This window comes from Panthera leo, chromosome F3 (assembly GCF_018350215.1).
Source record: "Panthera leo isolate Ple1 chromosome F3, P.leo_Ple1_pat1.1, whole genome shotgun sequence".
Lineage (NCBI taxonomy): Eukaryota > Metazoa > Chordata > Mammalia > Carnivora > Felidae > Panthera > Panthera leo.
The window spans coordinates 30,230,807-30,253,989 of record NC_056696.1 but is presented as its reverse complement, the minus strand read 5'-3'; the positions used below and the strand labels follow the sequence as shown (position 1 = coordinate 30,253,989).

The 23,183-nt window shown below is 45.2% G+C and overlaps 1 long non-coding RNA gene across 4 annotated transcripts; it reads right to left on the bottom strand.

The window, feature by feature from the left end:
• Window positions 1-4,896: 4,896 nt before the first annotated feature.
• Window positions 4,897-21,385, bottom strand: LOC122212294. 4 transcript variants are annotated; one of them, XR_006199094.1, is made up of 8 exons: window positions 21,177-21,385; window positions 18,789-18,891; window positions 14,817-14,954; window positions 12,019-12,187; window positions 11,205-11,538; window positions 10,859-11,024; window positions 8,857-8,957; window positions 4,897-6,352 (listed from the first exon to the last, which is right to left on the bottom strand). It is a non-coding gene; the product is annotated as an uncharacterized LOC122212294 (long non-coding RNA). The 4 variants fall into 4 exon arrangements; XR_006199093.1 differs by lacking the exons at window positions 10,859-11,024; window positions 11,205-11,538; XR_006199095.1 differs by lacking the exons at window positions 10,859-11,024; window positions 11,205-11,538 and having other exon boundaries at window positions 18,789-18,879.
• Between the last annotated feature and the right edge of the window lie 1,798 nt (window positions 21,386-23,183).

The window sequence follows — 23,183 nt, the reverse complement described above, 5'->3', positions numbered from 1 at the left end:
CAGATGAAGAAACTGAGGCGCAGGGAGTCGAAGTAAGCTTGCCCTGGTCACACCGCTGATAGCGGTGGAAGCAGGATTCCGGCCCCACCCCGGTGCCTTTCCACACACCCAGGCACCCCTCCATGGCCCAGCCTGTCTAGGCTCCTGGACCGCCACCTCAGTCGTCAGCCTCCAGAGACATGATTAAGACGGCGGGGCAGAAGCAAAACCGGTAAGTAGTACATTCAGATCCCAAGAGAGTCCTAAGTGCTGTGGGTTATCAATGTTTGTTTGGGGGCATGAATTTGTGCTTTATTTTTGCTAATTTAGCAACTCTCATTCCTTTAATTAACAAGTGCACCTTACTGAGAAATTAGACTTTACCAGAACTATCAGCAATGGCACCCTGAGAAGCCCTCAGCTCTGTTCATCAAGGTATGCGTGAACATCCCTCTTAACACTCCTGCCTGGGACAGTCCAAGAAGTCCCCTTCGTGGACACCAGCTGCCGACTCCCACCTTGAAGCATTTGCAGGGCTTCCCAGTGGCCTGCGGAACTGAACCCCGGGGCTGGGGTGGGGCGACGGGAGGGGGTCGGCCCTTCGGGGAAACTTGGAGAAGTCTCCTAGCTCCTCAGAGCCCCTCAGCTCTCGTCCTCCTCCCCACCCTTCCCTTTTTGTTTAGTTTGACCTTGGTCACTGATGACAAGGCTTCTTTTCCTGCCAAACCAATCAATAAGCTAAACAGACAGAAGATGAGTATTTAGAATATGGGAAGCCAAACTCAAACACAGATAGGTTATCAGTCTAGACCAGAGCAGACTTCTGAGCAAATATTTCATTAACAAATTTTTCATGGCAACTTGCATGTTAAAAAAAAAGAGGGGGGGGGAGGGAGAAAGAGAGAGCGAGAGAGAGAGAGAGAGAGAGAGAGAGAGAGAGAGAGAGAACAGTGGTAGGGGGTAAAGAAAAAGGCTGGCTGCATCCTTGACGTTGCACTGCCCTGGGAGGGGGTGCTTTTGGGAGTGAGGGACACAGAGCGGGGAGAAGGGTAAGGCGCACCGAGGAGCCCCCAGGAAGGGGAGCCCCAGCCCCTTAAAACCTTCCAGCTTTAAACCTCCCTCTCCTTTCAGCACTGGTCTGTGTGATTCATCTTTAGCCGTCTCCACGGCACTGGAGCGGGTTGAGTCTCAGCATGCTAACCCCACTCGGGGACCAGCAGCTGGCCGCAGAGCCCTGGGCTGGTCACACCGAGGGGGCTTGGGAGAAGGGAGGGGACACGGTGCTTAGAGAGCCCCACTGGGGAGCTGGGAGACAAAGGGAACACTGACCATAATAATAGTAAGAGCAACTGTTTACTGGTGCCTAAGTTATAGGAAGGCTCCCAGTCTCCATCACTTCATCCTCCCACCCAGGCCTGAGCTGTGGCGAGCACGGGTACACAAGCCCACCGCTGTCTGCTCTGACGGCTCAATATTTTGCACATCGTACTCTACGCACGGCAATCTACGGGTAAAGTACTTTGGTTTTCATTTATAGGTGAGGAGCCTGAGATTCAGAGAGGTGAAGCAGCTTGCTCAAGTTTGCCCAGCTGGTAAGTGGTAGGGGCAGAATTGGGAACTAGGTCTGTCTGACTCTGAAGACAAACCATTTCTGGCTCATTTCCACTGCTTCCATGATAGTTTTAAGAATACAGTAAAGCCTTGGATTGCAAGTGACTTGTTCTGCGAGTGCTCCACAAGACGAGCAAGTGTTTCTAAAAAAATTTAACTTGATAAACGAGCGATGGCTTGCAATATGGGTAGCACGTGATGCCGAATGTCATCTGATCACAACCGAGCCAATGGTTCTTAAAATTCACTTCGATGCACAAGTGCTTGGGATTACAAGCGTGTTTCCGGAACGGATGACATTCGCAAACCAAGGTTTTACCACGCTTTAAAGGAAGGGTCAACAAAATGTGGAGTTACTAATATTCAACTCTTTTAAGTGCTGAGGGAATAGAAGTAGGACAGAGTGGGTTTTCAATTCCTTGTGTCCTGTGCTCCTTCCACCTTAACTTGTGTAGACACAGCTCCTGCCTCCTGAAGATGCCTTCCTGCCTTCATCTGGACTCGTGTGCATACCATTCAGGCTTCAGCCGACAGCCACTTCATGGGGCAGCTCCCCGGCTCGCCCTGTGCTATTTGTTCTTGTTAGTTTCCATCCTTCCATTAGAGCCCTCTGCACCAATGCTAATCTTCACGTGCAATTTATTGATGAATCTCTGTGTCCCACATAGACTGGATTAATACTAATACCGATACCTAACCTCTATTCACTGGTTCCTACAATCCTGGCACTCTCTTAATGGTTTTACATACGTTAACTCATTTAATCTTCTCAAGGGCTCTGCAATAGTAACTGTTAGTGTTCCCATTTTACAGATAAATGAGACATAAAGGAACTTGCCCGATGCTACTTCACTAGCGCTTGAGCGAGTGACAGAGCAGGATATGAACTCAGGGGGTCTTTGGTTCCAGAATCCACGCATGCCCTCTCTCTCTCTCTCTCTCTCTCTCTCTCACTCGCGCGCACGCGCGCTCTCTCTCTTTTAGATAGAGAGCCTGTACATGTGCACGCAAGCAGGGAAGGGGCAGAGGGAGAAGGAGAAAGAGAGAGAGAAAATCTTAAGCAGGTTCCATGGCCAGTGCAGAGCCCCATGAGGGGCTTGATCTCATGACCTCACTGTGAGATCATGATATGAGCTGAAATCAAGAGTTGGATGCTTAACTAAGGGAGCCACCCAAGTGCTCTTAATCATGATGATGGCCAGAGTCCTCCCATCTCCGTCTGTACACTCCTTAGAGGTGAATTCTGTTTCTCTACCTCGAATCTGGGATGCTCACGTGATTTGCTTTGACCAGCAAAATGCCATAAAAGCGATGCTATATGACTTCCAAGGCTAGGGCCTGACTTTGCAGCTTCTGCGCTCTGTTTGTGTGTGTGTGTGTGTGTGTGTGTGTCTCAGAATGCTGCCCTGGGACTACTGCATAAAGAAGCTGGAGGAGAACAGAGACACTCCAGCCAACAGCCTGCACCCACCGCTGGACTTGTCGCTAGAGTGAGGCTATCTCGGACCTTGTGGCCCAGCCAAGCTTCCAGCTGAAGGCAAGCACACGACCCAGCCAGGCAGTCAGCAGGGGAACCAGCCAGCCAGCCCACAGAATCATGAAAATTAATAAATCATGGTTGTGCTCAGCCACTAAGTTTTGAGAAGTTCTGTCGCACAGCAAAGGCTAACTGGGCGAGAACTGTCTTGCTCATATTGTATGCCTCGTGCCTGGCGAGATGTCTGGTTCATTGTGCTTTCGTGGCAAAAATGTGTCGACTTAGTGAATAAACAGAAGTGGAATTGAACCAGGGAGACCCCTGAAAGATGGTGGCTGGCTATACAATACGTTATGGAATCCATTCCACATGATGCACTGTGGAATACCAGAACAGATGATAATTTCAAAACACTGGCACTCTTAGTTTTCTGTACTTGTTTTCAAGTCCTTATTGACCCAGTTTGAGAATAGGTTATAAAGTCACTTGTTGACATTTTAACATTTAAAAAAAAATTTTTTAATGTTTTTATTTATTTTTGAGAGAGAGAGAGAGAGAGCGCTTGAGCAGGGAAGGAGCAGAGAGGAATGGAGACACAGGATCCGAAGCAGGCTCCAGGCTCTGAGCTGTCAGCATACAGCCCTACATGGGGCTGGAACCCACAAGCTGTGAGATCGTGACCTGAGCCAAAGTCAGACACTTAACCGACTGACCCACCCAGGCGCCCCAACATTTTAACTTTTTATCCTTTGTGTTCTCTTCTTTTTTAAGGCTCTCCAACCCATACCTTGACATTTTACATTTGTTTGTATGATTATTTGATTGATGTGGGTCTTCCTATGAACTCAGACAGGTCAGGGACCCCGTCTCGTTTTGCTCATGGTTGTAGCCCTTGTTCTGGCTCATATCAGGAGTCCAGTACGTACTATTCCATGGCCTGAATTAAAAATGTGAATTTTAATTTATCTTAACTTCCGGTTTCCTTAGGCTGGTATTAAGCCCTCATCTACATGTTTGAGCTTTCCTTTTCAAATTCTCAATTACAGAATGCTAGCGGGGGCAGGGGGCCTTTTTTTAATAGGAAAAGGACATTCAAAGGATAGCAGGATGTCCCGTGGTCACACAGCTGGTTTACAGCAGAGTCGGGACATTAGGTCACATGGTCGTCATCCACTGACTTTACATTCTTCCAAAGGGTAGACTCTGAAGTCCCCATCGTACAGATGGGCAAACTGGGCCAGAGCCAGTGCCGGACCACAGATGACTCATCTCTCAGCTGAAATCTGTCTTCATGAGTCCAAGCTGGCTCTAGGGTTAAGCTTCTGCCAGCTCCAAGTGTTTTTTTTTTTCTCTTTCATGTTGCTCTCAAATATATTTCTATCCTCGTCAGACCATCCCCCTTGTTCCCATTTAACCTGAGAAAGTTAAACCCACTTTTGATCATCATGTGAAAATCTGAAGCAAAGTGCTTCCTTCAAGGCAGATGTTTGGAAATGCTGAGCTGCAGGCGTTCAACTTGTCAAGTAACTTTTCAAATGATGAAAAAAGGGGGAAATGTAGGTCAGAAAGCAATAAACTATATTCACATCCAATATATCATTCTGGTTAAGGAGCTGACTTTGAATCTCCACCTTTTACTAAAATGAAACAAAAATCCAAATCCAACCCAAAGCATTACAGCTTTAAGTACTGAAAGTATTTATTATTTCTAGTCAAGTAATCCAAAAACATAATCTCAAGAACATCTATGCCCCAGGAATGTCTCAAAACGCCATGGATTTGATGTGATTCCTTTATCCAGATGTTTGTAGAAAAGACTCTGGATGGCATGAGGGGAATTAAAGGTTTATTTTTAATATTTGAGAAAAGTCATATTTCTAATAACAGTGAGCCTTAAAATGTGTCCTCAATCTTTGCTGCCTCTCTCATCTTTCTCATTATTATTTCCTCAAGTAAGAGCTCTCTCCTTCCAAATTATCAGTCTGTAGTTTTCCACACATTAGTATTTAGATATTAGAAGAACAAGGTCATTGAGGTGCCTCCACTATGACTTTGGCATTTACATCAACTTCATTTCAAGAGACAGTTTTCACCCACTGGGTACGTTAGAGCCAAGTCCTACAAAAAAATCACTTTTCATGGGGCTAAATCTCCAATAAACTGCCTGAGTCTTGCAGTCTTGCAGTATAGCGTGACTTGCCTTTGAGGACGATGATATGTTTCCCAAGTGTCCCTGAAATCTAGAATCATGGCACCAGAGACCCCAACAGTTGCTGTATCCGTCCTGTGTCCAGACATCTGACAATAAAGTGGCTGGGAGTCGTGAGCTTTTTATTATTTGAAGGCATCTCCCTCACCCATTATCCTCTTACCCGTAGAGAAGGATATTCTAAAACGTGTTAGATTGTATGAGTTGACTGAGTTTACCTGCTGGAGAAGATACATTTCAGGTTCTGGTGGCAGAGAGAAATTTAAAATTAGGTCACCTCATGGTTACAAGTTGTATCTATAACAGAAACTAAAAGGTCTCGGAGATCATACGCGGTCTTTGGTTGGGAGCCCAAAAGGGGCCTACTGTGAAACATTCTTTAATTGGTTTGTTACATTCAAAATAAAAAAATATATACTGAATATCTCTGTGGAAACTGAAGTTTTGATATAAAGTAATACAGCTAGGTTAAAATCCGAAATCTGAGCTCCAAAATCAGTCCCTGGAATACTGCCGTGTGTGTGTGTATGTGTGTATGTGTGTGTGTGTGTGTGTGTGTGTGTGTGTTGGGGATGCCAACCTGTGTGTTGTGATTTTAGGGAAACACAATAGTCCTCTCTAGCTTCCAAACCTTTCATTTAGTTTACTGTTTCTTGAAACTTGGTGCATTAGAATTCAGTCTCTTGTTTTAAGATTTGGAGACTTCTGTAACACAAATACTTCTTTTCCCTTTCGCTAACATTCATATGGTGCTTACTTCCTGCTAGGTACTCTTCTAAGGCTTTATGAGGAGTAATTTACTGAATCCTCTCAGGAACCTTCTGACTTAAGTGCGAATGTTGTCCCCATTTTGCAGATGAGGACGTCAGAAGCCCCAGGGTCATGTGTGAAATCAAGAAGTCTGACTCCTGGCTTTCTTTCTGCACCATGCCGCCTCGTTGGCCCCTTGGTCTGCATGCTTCAGGAGGCTTCCTCCTTAGGGAAAGGCCGGGAGGATGAATGGAGTTACATCTTACAGAACAGGGTAGCACTGGGGGGAAACAGGTGCACCAAGTACACTGGGGAGGAAGGGAAGCCTAAAAGAGAGCAAAAAGAACAAAAGGGAGGGTGTGAATAATGAGGACAAAGTCTGCTTATGTCTTCATTATGGCAGCAGCTGAAAGAAAATTGTCACAGTGGATGCCCTTGCAACTGTAGGCAGGACCCTTAATTGTGGAGTTCAATCCCTCATTTTACAGCCAAGGAAAACTGAGGCTGGGAGAACAGACTTAGGACAAGGGAAAAGAAGGTACTGAGACTTCACAGCCGGTTAGTGGCAAAACCAGGACTGGGGCGCCATTGCCCCGATTCTAGATCCGGGGCCCTCTCCTCTGAAAGTAACCTTGTGGGCTCCTTGTGGGCTCCAAATCACTGAGGGAGCAGGAGGAAGATCAGTGCAAAGAAGCCTTCTTCTGTCTGTGGTTCTTCTCATGAAATGTTTGCTCCCCGGGTGGCATCTGGGTAGACAATGACTCATGGAAGAGAATTTTTGTCCTACGTCTACAAGGATTATTTCCTTACGGACACATTTCCTGGGAGCACCCTCTTCTCTCCCTCGCGTAACTTTTCGGGAGCGGGTGATGTAGCTGAGACTAGAAGCAGAGTTCATTGTCACTATGCCATTTCATGAAGACGCCCCTGCATTTCTGAGGAGCATCGGAGGGGCCAGGTAAAAGCACAGGGGCTGAGGTGAGGGAAGAAATGGAGAACACGGTTGGAAATGAAAAGTATTCAAATATAAATTAATATAAACCCAGGGGTCATCTTGCATGCAGTCCTGGCAATAAGAGAATCCACAATGTGGATGAACAAGTTAAAAAAAAGTAATCAAAGGTAAGAAAGAGGCGTATGTGAGGCATTAAGCATCAGGTACAGAGGCGGCCGGGGAGGATTACCGAACAAAGTCCAGAGAGTGTAAAAAAAGATAAGAAAGGCAAAGGTAGCGAATGAAAAAGATTGCACTGAAGGTTAAGAGAAATCATGGGAAAATTTCCCTAGTGCGTAAGGAACACAGGGGTCATTGAGCTAGACAGCTGGGTGGCGAAGACACGGGAAGGGTAATTTATTGAAAGGAAAAAAAAAGCGGTAGAGGTGACTAAAAAGGTTTAAATAAATTTTTTGCCCTGGAACTTTCAGGAAGATGGGGAACAAACGTTGGAAACTGACATACATTTTCTAGGGGAAACCAAAGAAAGATCGAAGACTAGCGAGGAAATGTCACTTTGACAGATTCAGAAATGAAGCACGGAAAATGGAAAGAACCTTTAGAGACTTCAGTCCAAGGAAGAACATACACTATCACACCTGAATAATAAATAACAGGAACTTAAGAAGGGAGAGTTTGAAAAGCAAAAGGTTTTTTTTTTTTTGGTGGGGGAGGGGGGAATCCCATCAGCAAATGGTCAGTGATGGCTCCTAGCTGTCTTACATCATTAGACCCACCTCATATTTGAGTCCTCTCTCTTCTCCTTACCTATGTTCCTTCCATATATATTGGAATATATATGGAATATATATATTGGAATTCCATATATATTGGAATATATATAACTTTCATATATATTGAAGATTTGCTACATGCTCGGCATTATGCTTTCTATTTGGGGAGGTGCGTAGACGAATAAGATGTCTGTGGTCCCTGCCTCAGGGACTGTACATTTCAGCGGAGTGCACATGCGCAGTGTGCAGCTGTAGGATGTAGCCAGAAGCCACGGAACTACGGGTGGTCATTTTGGGTAGGAAAAGAGAGCTGGGTGGTCATTTTGGATTGAGGCCATCAAATTCCACCTGAAGGAGGAAATGGATCACATTAATACTTCTTAGAATCACAGTAAAGAATAATGGCCCCAGAGTGTTGGGTTTTGTTTAGTTTTGTATAGAGTTGAAAGGTTTCGCATGAAGTCAGGTGCTGGCGGTAAGGGTTATCTGGGGGGTAGATATTCGAGGAGCCCCTTCCATCACATTATATGCGGTAATTTCTGCAAAAGCTTGGGGAATCCATTCCTGGATGAGGCTGGTGAGTGATGACTGTGTCGCTGAACCTGGGGACTAGAGCAGGGGTGAGTGTTCGACCCACAGGGAAAAGGTATAGGGGCTGAGCTGGGCATACTCGTCTAGGGGACCCCCAGTCCCCCACACAGAGTGAGGGAAGCCCTGGCGGGAGCTGAAGAGCACGGAAGTGCCTGAGGCAGGAACAAAGGCGGTCAGGAAGGACAATAAAACTCTAAGCGGTCCACCAGGAGAGATGGGTAATTTGATTATCCAATTTAGTGTAGTGACAAAGAAGGCAACGAGACTAGGGACAAGAAATTCAGAGGTCAAACAGACCCTCCACGGCCACAGGCAGTAGACTTGAGAGGAGGAATCCGAGGGCAGAGGAAGATAAAATTTTAGTGCCTTTGGCACCAGGATCTGGAGCAATAAAAGAAATCAAACGTTATTCTGGATTGCATAAATAGAGGGACTGTGAAGAAGTCAAAGGCGATTAACTCAGCGATAAAAGGGAATGGTGGTGTTTGACCAAGGAAACTGGGGGAGATACCTGCTAGGATGTCTCCATTCCCTGTCTCTTTCCACCCAGCTCTTCTCGTTGCTTGTGTTCACATTTCACCTTGACTTTGGTTCTGTATGTTGTTGCTGGCCCTACGCGGCGAGAACAAAGTTGCATTAGTAACAGTCGTTCATCCAGATGATATTCTTATAGACAAGTAGGACTGGGTGGGAGTGGGATGTGGGGAAACATAACATTTTCGTCCTCCTCCAAGCTTTGCTAGGGGCGAGGTGCCCTATGCTGTCTGAGAATCCTTCCTTTAGACCCCATTCCAACAATACAAAATACAGATTCAAAAAACCAATTAGCCATTTCTGCTTCTCAGACTGTCTTCTATGACTACGATGTACCAAAGAATATTCTCTCAGAAAGAAATGAGTTATAATCGGGTACAATTATTATATTACTAGTGGTCGGAAGGAAAGTTGCTACAATCTTTAAATTCAAACAGAAACAGATCACGTTACTGATTTAAGAATCTTGCTTCCTTTGGGGGGTGGGGGGTTAACTTCTCACTGACACAAATGTTCAAGTTTCTGTCTGTTACAATGCAGCTTTCTCAACATTTATTCTCGAGACGGTTATTACCTGTGACCATGCCAGAGGCACATAAATGCCTGTAAAGGCGTATTGTCCACAACATCTCTCAGAAATAAATACCTTCGGATACCTTGGAGTCTATCGAGTTTTAAAAAAGAAAACGATAGGGAAAGGGGAAGTAGTTTATCTGACTTCAGGGAAACTATCTCCCCCATCCCTTGTTTACACCTGATACGTCCACCAATTAAGCATTTAACTGATTTCTTTAAGGTCAGGTTGCAAAGGGGTCAATTCAAGTTGGGGCGTCAGGGACAATTTCACATGGGAAATCCACTTTATTCCTACAGCAGGTGTGTGTCTTGGGTCAAAGAACAAGCTTCTCAGGTGTGGTGGCCCCCATGTGCTCTCGGGGAGATCCGAGGTCACTGGTTTAATATTAGCTCCGGGTGCCTCAGCCTGGTTACAAGGGTCCCTAAAGCTACCCTCTGTCCAGGAGGCGAGTTTGTTTTGAAATGGTTGACTGTATAAGGGACAGGCAAAGATAATTCATTTCGTTGGGGGGGGGGGGACAGGGAGAAGAAACGGGAAAGGGAATGAAGTTTAAACGGAAGCCAGTATCTCTAGAGAATGTGAAAAATGTCAAGTGCCAGGTTCTGAAGCCTTAGGGGATTTTGATGTCAGTGAGCTCATTTTAGACCCTCCTCTGCCTCACCCGCCCAAGGCCTCTGGGCACATGTCTGGAATGCGGAAGGGAAGAAAGTGATCTTCACCTACGAGGGCAGCCCCAGGATTTCCATTTAGAAAAAGGAGACCCATTTGGAAACAAAACAAAACAAAACAAAAGCAGTCATTGCTCACTGACTCAATTTAATTAATCACACATTTATTGAGTACCTACTGTGGGCAAAGCCAACCCGCAAAGAAGATTGTAAGTGGCTCATTTCTTTTTAGATGTGTATTTATTTATTTATTTTGAGAGAGACAGAGCATGCATGGGGGAGGGGCAGAGAGAGAAAGAAAAAGAATCCCAAGCAGACCCCTGCTGTCAGCAGGAAGCCAGACCGGAGGCTGGATCCCATCAACCGGGAGATCAGACCTGAGCCAAAATCAAGTCGGTAGCTTAACCGACTGAGCCACCCAGGTGACCCTCAGCGGTTCATTTTTAAGCCGCTTAGGAAGCCTGTTGCCTATACAAATAACACAAACGCTTAGAAGGCTGGCATCGTGACTTTAGTAAAAGAGAAGGAATGAAGAATCATGTCCTCTGATTGTGGTTTATGCCTCCCTTTGTTCACACTGCCTTCTGTGGCCCGGAGAAATCAGGGGGTAACCGTGCAGGCCGGCCTCCCCCTCCCCGAAAGCGTGCACAGTAGGGCGCTGCGCTAACACCACCGGCTTCATCCAGGGTCTGGAGAAATCGTTCTCATCGATTACGGTCATGCGGCATATTTACCCATTGTGCCAATTAGCAGCCTGTAAGTCCTGCGGCAAGATTTCAGAGGTCATTCTGCCTTTAGAAACCAACTCTGAGCAGCGAGGCTCCATTCTGTCAGTTTGAACCTTGAGGGCTGTTTTCCCAGCCTTCTCTGGGAGCCTCTTCTAGTCTGGAACATTTTCATCTGAAGGGAAATGCTTTAAGGTATGGCTGAAGTCGCTCCGACGACTGGTTAATCTTGTCCCCGCTTCCAGATCCCAGAGCTGAGGCCACCCCCCTCTCTTTACCCTGGCAAATGGGAACTCCCTTCCCCGACATGCAGCCTTTTTGAAATTACAAATAAGTCGATAACTACAGGACTGACCCAATTACTGGCGCGTGAACTGGGTGAGCTGGAGCCATGTCCTAGTCTGGAAACCCGGGGCCAGTGTCAAGGAGGCCGATGTGATGGCAGGATCTCAGGTACTGGGAAATGAAAAGCAATCGCCTCGGCCCAGATCTGGAAGTCGGCGGAGTGGAACGGCCTGGGCGAGCCTCCTTGTCATGCCTCCAATGGCCCTTTTCACAGTGTGAGCAGACCTTACAAAGAGGCAGTGACCTCGCCTTTCAGATGACTAGCAGCTCACCGTGATAACAAACCCCTCGGGGATTTCTTTGCAGTGATGTATGGTAAAGGTCAGCCTGAATCAGGAAGGAGCCTGAAATGGAGGAGGAGTTTAAGAAATGCACTTTTACTTCTTATGAGGGCAGATGATAGCTCAAGCACCCGGACCGGGTCTTGTTGAGGAGCCAAAGGGTCCTCTTTAATGAAACGACAAGAGGGATTTATAAAGAACATCGCCTCCGCCATTTTACGTGAACGATGCTCGTCAGGATGTGGGAGAATAACGTGAAAACGTTTGACTCTCTCAAATGTGGTAGATGCCCCCCTGGAATATTTAAACGTGCCATGTGTCCTGGTTTATGAAGCATGAATTGGCTTAAATGAAGGTGAAGTTTTGCCTAGCCAGTTAGAAGAGTCACAAATTCTAAATTCGTGGAGCTGGAATTAGTGCCATACCTCTGTTTTCATGTTAAGATTCTAACTATCTATATTCATAAAACCCTGAAATATAGATCCCACCGAATTCATGTTCATGTGATTGGAACTGGACTGAAATTTTGAAGAAAGCACTTACCATATCCATCCCCAGGGTGAAGTTAAACGCAGGAAGAATCCGGTGTTTTCAGGGCCTTTCCTTCCCTTCCCTCCTTGTCAACGTAAGAAAAAGATCCACCGTCTGACTTTGGGATTACTGGTTTGGCTTCCTTTTTCCCAGGCACCCAGGCTACACACCCAAGAACCACCTTTTTTTTAAAAAAAAATTTTTTAATATTTTTATTTATTTTCGAGACAGAGAGAGACAGAACATGAGCAGGGGAGAGGCAGAGACAGAGAAAGACACAGAATCTGAAGCAGGCTCCGGGCTCTGACCTATCATCACAGAGCCCGACACGGGGCTCGAACTCACAGACTGTGAGATCATGACCTGAGCTGAAGTCAGACGCCTAACCGACTGAGCCACTCAGGCACCCCGAGAACCACCTTTTTTGATCACCCCTGCTCACACACCTACATGACAACTACATGACAACTCCTGTCTGTTCCTGTGACGAGTATCTTATCAGATCCTTTCCCTCCATCTTCTTGGAGCCTTCCTTACCTCCTGCCTGGTCTATTCTCACACATTATTGATATCTCCTTGCTCTCTGTTTCTGTTTCCTCTGATTCATTCTACTCACTATCAACTAATTAACTTTCCTACGGCATGACTTTGATCATATCTCTTCTGCTTATAAATGTTCAGTGGTTCAAGATTACCTACCAAATACAGCACACACTTCTCGGCCTGGAGACTCTACTGGTCCAAACATCCTTCTTGCTCCCTTTAAGTGCCCTAAACTCCGGCCAAGCTGGCCTGCTTGCCCATGTGCAAGCTCACTTTGCCATTTTCTGTTCTAGACCTTTGCTAATGATCTGCCCACCTGTTTTTGTCCCCCATCCCCAAAGCTTTCCTCTTAAATCCAATCCAAGTTCATTCATTCATTCATTCATTTCTCCCCCATCCCCAAAGCTTTCCTTTTAAATCCAATACAAATTCATTCATTCATTCATTCATTCGGTTCTTTTAGCAAACCTTTACCAAGTATATGCTAAATGTTGGGCACAGCCTCTGAAAAAAGCATCCCCTGATTTCCCCAGCTGGAAGCAGCCTGCTCCCCTCTCACTGATATTTTGGTGTTTTCTACCACTCTGAGAAAAATTTCTCCCAGGCAGCAAGTCAGGTCCCGGCTCTGCCTTCTGGACTGTCTACATCTCTGTTCCCCCATCTGTGAACGTATAGTTCCTCCCTCATGGGGTAGTCGGGTTGTTGTGGGGATTAAATGTGATATGTTATTGTCCTTACTATTATTATTTATGGTGTTATTATATCTCATTTCGTTCTCCTTGAGACAAGGGCTGGGACTCTCTAGAACCTTGCAGGGGGTCTTTGCCTTCATCTTTTAATCAGTTTTATTTCCTTGCAAGACACAGAGCTCTTCTCTGTTACCTCAGGAGAAGAGGGTTGATTATAAGTGTCTAGACTGGAAGTGAAGTCTCATCACATTCCAGAGGTAGCTCTTGTTCTCTATGTGTTAGCTCCTCTCTCTACATCCATTTTGTTCTCTCTTCCTCACTAATGGCTTCTGCAGCTGACTTAGAGTCAGGACCTATTCATAATTTGGTAGGTCCGTTGCAAAATAAATGAAGGGTCCCTTGTTTAAAACGGAGGAAAAAATGCAAACTAAAACGTAACACTTCTTTCTTCAGCGGCCCTTTGTCTCTCTTCTCTGTCTCTTTCTGTCTCCACCTCCTTGGTGTTTTATATTTGCTATTTAACACCACCTTCCCCAGGCACGGAGACACTGGCAGGGCAGTGCAGACTCTCCTGGTGTCTAGGAGCCCAAGCCTGAAACTTGGCACCCACGGCTGGGTTCCCCTTCCCTGCCGTCCACCAGGTGAGCACCATGCCTAAGGGAGGAGTGGAGGAGTTGAGCCAGGCATCATCCCTTCCCACAAGTCCACTGCCCCAACCCAAGGCAGACCGCCATCCCCAACGCCCAATCTCTGCGGGTGATGATGCACTAAGTACCTGGGTTGGGGGAGGCTGAGAGATTGCTCCACTGAATCACCTGCCAAATGAACCATGGTGTGCCAGCCTGGGGCAAGGACAGCTGTCACCGCACCCCATTTCCAGATGCCACAGGGCACAGGGGTCCAGCCCTCCCCGGCCCAGACTCGGCTCCCTGCTGGGCAGTGTAGGGAGGAGGAAGGAAGGAGAAGGTGGGACGGACGAGGGGGAGCAGGTCTGAGAACTCAGGGCTGGGACGCAGCCTCGGGAAGCCGAGCGCCTGGTCCATGTTCCATTGTCCCATCCACTTCACCAACAAAACCCGAACTCAAAAAAATAAAATTCAGCACTAAATCCAAGCATGGGGCCCTGTTTGACCACTGGCTGCCTGTCCACGAAGCTGGCCCTTTTCGGAGTTTAAAGGGGTCAACATACATACGGAAGAGCATAGTTCTGTCTGACGACTCTTGGGGTTGCACCTTCTACTGCAAGCTGGTTTATTCTTTCAGTTTCCCAAAATTAATTTGCCGAAATAGAAATCTGACTGGCCCCACTGTTTTTCTTTATTCTTTTTTTAAAAAATAAATCACATGAGAACACCTGGGTGGCTCAGTTGGTTAAGGGTCTGCCTTTGGCTGAGGTCATTGTCTCATAGCTAGTGGGTTAGTGAGTTCAAGCCCCACATCGGGCTCTGGGGCTGTCCCACAGAACCTGTTTCAGATCCTCTGTACTCCCCCCCCCCCCCCCCCGCTCCTCCCCCACTTGTGGCGGGGGAGGGGGTGTCTCTCTCTCAAAAATAAATTAAAAATAAATAAATAAGTCACATAGGTCGTTCGTTGCTGTCCAGCCAATGGATTGGCTGCTTCTGGGTCAGGTGTCCATTCGGGTCCAATCATTTGGAGCTTTAGAGGACACAGCCGCTCAGCATAAAACGTGGACTCCTGGGATGCCCCCTCGTGGAACTGCGGAAAGCAAGTCATGATTAAATCGTTAGTTTGGAGTTCATCAAATATGTTGAATTTTGAATGAATTAATTTTATTTTTTAAATTAAAAATATCCATTGAAGGCCCCTCGTGTGCAATATTTTCTGGCCAACATTATGGTTACATTTTACATATGGAAGAACTAAATGTTTTATTAAGATATATCTTTTCAATACAGTGTTTTCTGAAAGTTACACTGGCTGCCATATATTTGTCTGAATCAATGCAGTTCTAGATCATGTAAAATCCTGACTCCATAGAACATCTTTAAAAATTACCTTGTTCAAGTCCTATCATTTTACGAATGGAGAATGCATTAATTAGGTCAGGACAAAATAAGACAATTATAGCATAATACCAAGCCAGAGAGAGTAAAGAGACAATCTCTATGTCAAAATTAAAAATAATTTACAAATATAACAAAAGTACCTAAAACTTGCAGATAAAAGAGTTAATATCCTTAGTACACAAAGCATTCAAATAAATCAATAAGGAAAAAAATCAATAGAAAAATTGACAAGCAGGAGCAGACAATTAACACAAAAGAGTGTACAAATTGCCAGTAAAATGTTCAGCTTCACTATTTAAAAAAGAAATTAAAATGACAACAGATAGAATTTTTCTCCCAATTGTCCAAGATTATAAAACCCAGGGCTGGTCTATAAACCCAGGGAAATAGGAATATTCAGATGCATAGGAGAATATTTCAGAGCAGCCTTTTGAAGGTCAGTTTGACAATATTGATGAAAATGTGAAAGATATAAGAATTCTGACCCTAAATTTTGACTTCCAGGTTTGACTCCAAGAAGCACTTACATATGTAGACAATGGCATATATATGGAATGTTTCATGACAATATTTGTGAAAGTGACAAATTTGAAATATCCAACAATCTACCAAAAAAAAGTTAAAATAAACTTATGATATTTTAGTCCATTGGATATTTTAGTCCAATATTTCGATGAAATATTATGTAGCCAATACAAAGAATAAGGAAGATTTACATGCACCTACATAAAAAGATGTCCAAATTGTAGTGTTAAATGGGAAAAAAAAGTTAAAGAAAAAATATCCATATTATGAACTCATGTATTTAAAAACTTCTATATATTACTATGAAATGTTACTTAATATCCATTAAACATTGTGTATAACATAAAATAATGTTCCAGTACAATTTCAGAAGATAGCATGTAGTCTGCATACGCCTGTGGGTGTGTAGGAGGAATGTCATCCAGGACCCTGGTCTCAGCAGTGGAGCCACAAGACGTTATTCCTGCTCTTAAAGAGCTTAGAGTCCAGGAGAGGGGATGAAATTGCTTCAAAGAATAAAAAGCACAGGATAGAGTGTCATTGGGTACTTACTGGCTCTGAAGCATTTTCATGTTCACAGAAACCCTGGGAGGTAGATCCCCATTTTTCAGATGACCAAACTGAGACTTTTCTAGCAACACAAGGTGGGGCTAAGTACATGGCCAATCATTTCCCCATAGTCCTTAGTCAACCACAATTGTACAACTTCCATACCCACCTGTCCCTTGCAGCAGAGGTCCCGCACCACATTTGACATTTAAAAAAGAAATTAAAAGTAGCACAAACATATTGTGATTACGTATATAAATATTTGCAAAAATGTCAGAATTCTACTCCTGTTTTCTCTCTGTTGTAACTTCACGGAACTTTTTTTTTTTTTTTTTTTTGAGATTTACAGTGACAAGATTGTTCGAGAAACCCTGGGTTCCAGGCCTGGTTCTGCCACTTGCTGCCTGTGGGCTCTGGGCAAGCCCAGTGATAAAAGTGTCACTAACAGACCTGCTTTGTTTGTCCACCTCCAGATGAAACAAAGCATGGGTGAGCCCTTTGAACCCAATAAAATAATGAAGATGACAAGTTTCTCCTCCACAAGCCTTGAATTTGGGCTCTTCCCCCACCCCCCCTCACCCCGCCCCCTTCTCTCTGATTGAAGCATCATCACACAGAACCAGGAAACAAGGTCATTTTCTCTCTAAGAACCAGCTCACGTGCATCTCCCTGCAACATATGGGGATCTTTCTTTGGAGAGGTTGCTTGGCCAGGTGAACAGCTGTTGCTGGATGCCCTTATGAATAAGTGGCAATAACTCTGATGGAGTGAGCTTAAGAAGACAGCTTAACTACTTTGCCTTGCGAGTAGGCTTGTTTGGGGTTTTCCTTCACTTACGCCACCCCTGGATTGATTTCTCCTTTACTTTGTGTGGTGGCGATCACGGAAGTTGGCATTCGCTGAGAAAAAATGCTCTTTGGGATCTCTAGCTATTGTAGCTGGACAAAATATATGTTGGCTGGCAAAAATGTACAGAAAAACAGATTTTTACGAAATGTAAGTTAGATGGGTAAACGGCAATATGCGTCAAATGCCTTAAATTATGCCCATCCTTTGTCCCAGTAATTCCACTGGGAGGGTTTTATCTGTCTGATCATATTGGATAATTATGAAAATGTGCATTTTAAGGAGGTTTATTACAGTATTATTTATAATGGTAAAAATAAAAAATGATCTTACTAGATCCTATTACAGGATTGTTTAAATAAATGAAGGCACATCTACCCAATACAATATATACGACTATTAGCAATGATGTGGCAGATGTGTGTATACATTCACACACATGCACATACACAAATATGTGGAGAGGTATTTTGTTGTTAAAACTGGGGTGGAAAACAGTATGTGTAGTAAAATCTCATTCTGCTTTAAAATCTCTATCTTCACTTCTATACAAAGTCTAGAAGATTATACGTCAAAACGTGAATGGTGGTTATCCTTGGATGATGACATAGGATAAACACAAATACACACACACACCCACCCACCCACACACACACACACATTGTGTGTGTGTGTGTGGGTGGGTGGGTGTGTGTGTGTGTATAACAAAATGACCATTGATTTTATTGCATTTAAGAAAAATATGTTGAGTTCCCGGGTGGCTCAGTTGGTTAAGCGTCTGACTTCGGCTCATGATTACACCGTTCATGAGTTCCAGCCCCATGTCAGGCTCTGTGCACAGGGCCTGGAGCCTGCTTTGGATTCTGTGTCTCCCTCTTTCTCTGCCCCTACCCTCCTTGCTCTCTGTGTCTCTGTCTCTCTCTCTCTCAAAAATAAACACTTAAAAAATTTTTTTTAAAAACATGTTATTTTTTCTTTAAACATAGAATTAGGAGATTCTATCCCCCCCCCCCCCCATAAAGATTAGATGTATAAATGCAAAAGAATCCCCACTCACTGCACCAAGAATTCTGGTGAAGGGAAAAAATTAACAAAGACCTTAGATCTCCCAGGAATTAACTGTTCTGGAAGGGAGTCTGCAGAATTTTCAGAACTTTGTATTTCCTTTTAGCAATTTCCTTAGTCCTGAATCTCTGATCTTTGACAGTCTTGACGACTCTCTCATCCTTAGACCATGGAATTTGCACATCCACTTGTTAAAGGTTTATTCCACCGTGTTACGAGTGCTGACCTCTCTGCGGCCTCCACAGACCGGGTGCTCCTTGTGGGCAGGCGCCTGAAGAGGACGTGGCGAGTGGGCAGGCGGAAAAGGACAAGGTTCTCTGTAAACGTTGGGGACTGAATGCTCTGACAGAGCGACAGGCGTTAATGAGGTAGGTTTGTTAGAGGTCTGTGGCGGGAGAGAAGTCGATGTGGAAAAGCATGGAATGGGTTATGGAGGAGATGGTATTTGACATGACTTGGAAGGATTTATCTGAGCGAAAATGCAGAGTGGAAGGCCACTGATTCCAGGCAGAGGGAACAGCAGGGGGAACCAACTGACCTGGTGTGCTTAGCACTGAAGGGTTCCAGCGACTTGGGCGTTTCGGGGTTAAAATCCTATCAGTCCTCGGCAAACCGTGATTGACTGGTTGCTTGGCAGAATCCTGTAATCAAAGGCAGGAAGATAGAAAAGCCAAGTTAAGAAACATGTCATCCACTTTGGTTAGAGAGTGGCTTCAGCGTAGGGAAACCGTAGACAGCAAGGTCAGGGAGGTTCCGTTGGGCCTAACTGAAGAGGGCCTTGAATGCCCCAGTGAGATTCTTGTGCTTCATTTTGTGCAAGTGGTAAGACCAAAGGCACTTTACATCCTAAGGCTTGACTCCTCTAGCACACATTAAATCTCTCTCTCTCTCTCTCTCTCTCCAATATCTCTCTTCAAAAGCATCTGTTACACTTCCGGCTCTTTTGCCCTGACATGATGTCTCCCCCTGATAAAGCACACCTCGAATTTTCAAATGTCGTAATCAACTGCAAACGAGAACTGCCTTCCCTTGTTTGAGGGAAGTCGCTTTACCCCTCATGGGGACAGACGCCACGGAGCCCTCCACCTCCACATCCAACCCTTCTGTCACTGGCGGACAAGTAGGAGATGACTCACTGGCTGGAATTCAAGACAGGGCGCGTGGCGTCTAGGGAGCAGAGCAGAGGTGGGGGCTCCTGGGGAGTGAGAGCGGGTGACCCTGGCCTCGTGTGCACTGTGCTGCTGAGCAGGACGCCGCCCGCCTCTCCTGGAGCATCTGAGCAGAAGCTTGGGCTGTTGCAGCATCGGGGTCTACACAGAAGGCCATTGCCATCCACATCCTGGTGTCTCTGTCTGTGCACCATAAAAACTGACAAAAGGGGCCTCACTGCTGAGTTTCAGACTGAATGTTTAATGCAATTAATGCATATTTCATAGCACAATAACTGCCAGAGCTTTGCTCTGCCATCCTCCCCGGCTGAGTTATTTACACAGCCATTTTGAGCCCAGTCACAGAGGAAGTTGACAAATGAGTATCTGTGCAACACGTCTGGTCTTTTCCCATGCAGATCAGGGCCTCACAACTTCAAAAAGTCCCTGAGCAGCATCTCAAACTCACCCCCCCCCCCCGAGTTGGGTGAATAGATTTTCCCTTGGTAAAAATCCTTTGACTTCCATCCTTCCCTTTTCTCTCCTCCCTAGCCCCAAGAAAAGTATTTAAAAAAAGGGGAGGGGGGGTATGCTAATATCATCGTGCCCCGAAATGAATCTTAGTGATTTCTCTCATTACAAAATCCCTAAAAATGAAGAGAGTGAGCTGTCCCCCTGGTCAGTGACTTCGTTTATTCATTGATCAGTTCTGACAGTCCTTTGCAAGGCAGCTCTGCCCCTAGGATGCTTTGACATAAATCAGGGGCTCCTCAGCTCACCTGCTCATCACCGGTGATGGATTTGGCAGGTTTTCAGGTTCCTGTGAAACAGATCTCTGGACCAGGAGAGCCAGACTGGGACTCAGAAGGTAGCATTCAGCACGAGAGGGATGTCGACTGACTCACATCTCGTGCCGTTTTTCACTTACTAGGCACAAATCCAGCCCTTTGAGTCTTAGTTGTAACCTTCGATTAAACATCAAGAAGCTTCACGTGTACTTTGTGGAACTGTCGTGTTCCTGACAAGTTGTAGATAATCATTTCTTTGGGTAAACGTGATCCTGTGTTTCCAGTGACTCATTTAGAGACTTTCCGGGTTGCTCTTTCTGTACCATGTGAACTTTTTCTGCCTCCCTCTCCCCACCCCAGTCACTCTGCCAAATACTTAGTAAGAGAAAAAGAAACCAATTTAGGAAAGAGCAGTTGAAACGAACATTGAAACAAATCCTTTTACAACGTGTGAATATTCACCCTTAATATATCGATTTTGTCACTATGGGCTTTTAGATGCCAAGTTTTCCCAAATAGAGGTCCGTCCACGGTAAAGCACCCTAGCAAATCAAAACAGCCGGATGGTTTTATTTTTTAATATAAGTACAGAGCTAAATTCAGCAAGTTTGATTTTTATGATGAATAGATTCTTAAAAGTGCAGTCGGATGTAGCCAGCTCTCCCCTATCTACCACGTTTGGTTTGGGGGAAAGCATCTGGATAGTTGTAAAACTCAGGCCTCAGAGTCAAAAACTGGGCTCCAAATAGGACACCCAGACACTCAGAGAGAAAGATCATTTAGCCCTTTTGGCCGAGGAGAGGATTGAGATGTCAGTGACAGACTGTGGTGACATGAGACACTGTCATGGATATGACTTTATACTTGGAAGTCCTACCGGCCTGAGTTTGGTTGCTCACTCCACCTTCTACCAGCTGTGAGACTTAGCGTCACTAGTCTTCATCAAGCCTTCCTTTTCTAACTGCAAAGTGGGTATAAGATAAAACTTACCTCTAATGCCCTTATGATGGTCAGACGAGATAGTGCACGTAAGCCACTTAGCGTGGCACCTGATCGTCACAAACATGCGCTAACTACCAGCTCGAACGGGGTAGACTGTGATTCAGTGTGTTTTGATCTTCCCAGGCTCTCAGTGAGGCTGGCGGGACTTTGGATGTTATCATCCCCATTTCACAAAGAGAATACTGGAACCCAAAGAGATTCTAGGTTCTAGGTCTTGCCAGCCACACAATGAAGGACGTAGGAATAGAGGCCAGTGAGTTCTAAGAACACAAACATTGCAGCCTTTTACCTCGCCCCTTAGACACTGGGCAACGTGGCATAAAATGGAAGTCCTCACTTCCTTTCCCAGCACCCAGTTATTCAGCCTGAACTGACCAGGGCTGGAGAGGGAAGCAGCCAGCCTCCCACTCCGTAGATGTGAGGCCTCTGACACTTGGCTACTCCTCTCTCTTCTTTAGCATAGAAAGGATGCTGAAATCCTAACAGCTTCCGGTTATTGAGGGCTTGCTTTTTGCCTGGGATCTTGCTAAACATTTTACCCACACGACTGCTGTCCTTTGTGGATGTTACAAATGACGGGGCAGGCTCAGAGAGGTGGGGTGACTTACTCAAAGGGGATAGCTAGCAAGTTGTGACATCATGACTGAAATCAGTTAAGTCAGGGTGATCCCAAGTAGAACTTTAAATTGCTTCACCACGTGGTGAATCAAGTTCAGGTTTAAGGTTCCCTCAAGCAGAAATGACAAAACCTGACTGGTCATCAGAATTGTCCAGGGTGCTTATAAAATAATGTAGATTCCTAGGCACCACTCTTGGAGACTGATTCTGTAGGTCTAGGCGAGACCAAAAATCTATATTTTTTCAATCCTCAGTTGAGTCTTGTCATCAACCAGGTGTGGGAAGTCAGCTTTAGGACACATGCCCAGCTGCCCTCCAGAGTGACCTTGCAGATGGCTTATTCATTACTTCCTTGTCCTCTGGGGCCATTTTGATCTCTGGTGCCTTCCTCACCTTCAGACTCAGTGTTTCAGTCCACACATCAAATATTTATGGAGTGCCTATTGTGAGCAGGACACCCTTGCTCTAAGAGACCAATAACTTAAGGCCGCTGGAATGACTGTGTTCATAGTCCAGAGCTGGCTGTGTGTATGCAAGGTTCTGGAGGCATGTTTCTTTGTAGAGGCTTTAAGTTTTTTGCATATGTTTTTCTGTTATCTGTTTTCCCAGAAATCAAGAGCCAGTCCCCTTTGTCTGTTTTTAAAACACAACCCATACAAACTAATGATGCTTAGTACCTGGCTCCGTAGTTAGTAAAAATGGTTGATAGCATGGGTTTGAACAAAAGGGAAAATCCCTCCTTCAGAAGGTATTAAGCAATCACCAGTTGGGGGTCTCTGACCTGGCCCACGGAGGTTCTTACCTGAGTTCTTTTCTGCCTCCCAATATACAGCAACCCAGCCTTCTTCTTCCTAATTACCCTTCCCAACCCCACCCCAAACATAGACTCAATGAATTTGAACAGAAGCTGGGAAAGAGGCTGAGAAGGAGCATGCAATACAGTGATCCTGAACTCTAGCTCCACATGACCATCATATAGGGAGTTCCTAAAATATACTGATGCCTGCATCCCCCAAAGTCCAATGAAATGAGAATTCTGTAGGGATATTGGCAAAGTTTTGTTTGTTTGAAGATCCCCAGGTGATTGAATGTGTAGCCCATTGAGAAGTACTACTGTAGCAGAAGAGAACTGGGCTAGGAATTGGAAGGATATCTGGGTTCACTCTAGCCTATGTGACCATTTACACATGGCTGTCACTGGCTGAGCTTCCTAACACCCGTACAATGAGGATGCTGGACTGGATTTCTCATGGACTAGTCTATTTTCAGCTATCACATTCTAAGTTTTAATGATCTGGGGTCAGCTCAGATGAAGAGGGAGGGTTGGGTGGGGAATAACAGCACAGACCTTGTTTCTTTATAAGGGCCAGATGCACA